Raw genomic sequence first — 2,388 nt, forward strand, 5'->3', positions numbered from 1 at the left:
AACAAAAGGCTTACGTTCTGCCCATTCTCCCAAACCGGCCTCCCCCTCCAATGTACCAATGTTTAGCAATGACACTACAAATACGGGGGGACTCAGGAGCATCACTGATTGGTCCTCAGTGACAGCTCTGAGCCCAGCCGGGATCCCTTCAGCCTGCAGCACTACGTAAATTTGTGATTACTACGGAACTTGCGTAGTGTGAACATAGCCTTAATCTGTACATGAGTATATTCATATGTAAAACCCTTCAAAATATTCCTTATATTATTATTATTATTATTATTATTATTATTATTATTATTAATAATAATAATCAAAATCCTGTTCATTGTACCTATTCTGAAGCCGAGAGACAGCGTTTACTCTGATTATGGTCAATATAGTAAAAAGAAATGCAGACAAAAACGAAGCAACACCAAAATAAATTCAAATTCTTTATTTTTTTTAAATATGCAACATTGTAATGAAATATTACCGGCCCTTTAATGAATAGCTGATCCGGTGACTCTCAGGTCAGGTCTGGTGGAGACCACAGAACGTGCCGCAGATCATTCCCTCCTCTATTATCCTGGTCTGAGAGTCACCGGACCAAAGATCCAGAGGAAGGCGAAGAAACCCCCCGGAGACTTCTACCTCAGGGGGGAAAAAAATTCCTTCCTGACCCCACAAGTGGCGATCGGATCTGATCTCCCTGGATCACGACTAGCCTGCTGCATATTGCTGTATAGAGTATATAGGATCAGGACCCTGTAAGGAAAGAAAGACAGAGACAGTAATGCTGCACAGTATGTTGTCCCTATAGAAATAATAATAATTCTTATTACATATATATCCATCACATATACAATACATATACATATACAATGTCCTGCTCCTAGGAGCTTACAATCTATATGGATCGGGAGACCTGCCCTTAAGAGCTTACAGGCTTATATATAATACATGACTACATGTCTGCCCCGAAGAGCTTACAATCTAATGTACACTACAATACCCCACTCCTAAGAGCTTGCATTGCAATGTACGGTACAGATGTCGCCAGTGTTAACATGAACACCACAAAGCATTTCATGGTAACACAAGCTACATGTGTAGAGGCCCTGCTCCCCGCAGGAGCTTACAATCTAATATACAACCTACCACACAGCAGACATACAACAGAGAGGGGGCTGTCTGCATAAGAACAGCCATTTTAAAAGGGTTTTCCAGGGAATGATGGCCAATGCTGTGCATAGACTTTAACTCAACTTTCCTTGGAAAACCCCTTTAAGGCCAGGTTCACACATGAGCCCAGATGGGGTGTTTACTAAAATATATTTAGCTCCATGTGTGAACGAGGCCTCAGCGATGAGCTCCCTACCTGGCCGTGTCTTCTTCAAGCTGCCAACCTGTAAATAACAGCAGAAGTCTCAGCTACAGCTGTATACTCCGCATCATGTGTGACATCATGAGCCTTGTCTTTGTGATGTCATCATAACTGCTGCTGTTGTTTATGTATCCGCTTACAATCAGTGATAAGTGTGAGCGGTGATTGGTTGCTATAGGCAACAAAGGACGGTTCTACCGTAAGACCGTGCAATAAATCTGCCCCTAAGTGATTGATTCCATCCAAAGGAAACAACTTCACCGTGGTTGTCTTCATAAACTTTTATTGCTTCATATAAAAAAAACGGACACAGTGCGGACATAGGGGGAGATTTATCAAACATGGTATAAAGTGAAACTGGCTCAGTTGCCCCTAGCAACCAATGAGATTCTGCCTTTCATTTTCCAAAGAGTCTGTGAGGAATGAAAGGTGGAATCTGATTGGTTGCTAGGGGCAACTGAGCCAGTTCCACTTTACACCGTATTTGGTAAATCCCCCCCATAGTGGGAACAGACCCAAGACAGAGTGGTGACAGACTGTCTGACATGCACAGAGCTTTCACGCACCTGCCCTTTCATCCACGTCAACGCGCTATTCAAATAACTAACAAAGCGGTGACGTGCTACACATGTGAAACATAATAAAGGGGTTATCCAGCGCTTCAAAAACATGGCCACTTTTCCCCCACTCTTGTCCTCAGTTCAGGTGCGGTTTGCAATTAAGCTCCATTCACTTCATTGGAATTGAGTTTCAAATCCTGCACCCAAACTGGAGACAAGAGTGGTGCAAAAGCGGCCATGTTTTTGTAGTGCTGGATTACCCCTTTTAGAATGATTACACACATAAAATATATAGAATTAAAAACCAAGTTGTACAACAGGTAAGTATATATTATTATAGGAGGAAGCTATGATCAACCCTATCATTCAGGCCCCCAGGACACTCAGCTTCCATACGGATTATTCATAGTAGCTCGGCTTTCGGCAGAGCCCTGTGTCTATCTTGCCCTTTCAATGGCAGCA

At 42.7% G+C, this 2,388-nt stretch overlaps 1 long non-coding RNA gene across 1 annotated transcript; it reads right to left on the reverse strand.

Annotated features, from left to right (window-relative positions):
* Nucleotides 1-421: 421 nt before the first annotated feature.
* On the reverse strand, nt 422-1,789 carry LOC138775704 (uncharacterized). Its single transcript, XR_011360613.1, has 2 exons — nt 1,507-1,789; nt 422-1,388 (listed from the first exon to the last, which is right to left on the reverse strand). It is a non-coding gene; the product is annotated as an uncharacterized lncRNA (long non-coding RNA).
* Between the last annotated feature and the right edge of the window lie 599 nt (nt 1,790-2,388).

The sequence above is a fragment of the Dendropsophus ebraccatus genome, chromosome 1 (genome assembly GCF_027789765.1).
Source record: "Dendropsophus ebraccatus isolate aDenEbr1 chromosome 1, aDenEbr1.pat, whole genome shotgun sequence".
Classification (NCBI taxonomy): domain Eukaryota; kingdom Metazoa; phylum Chordata; class Amphibia; order Anura; family Hylidae; genus Dendropsophus; species Dendropsophus ebraccatus.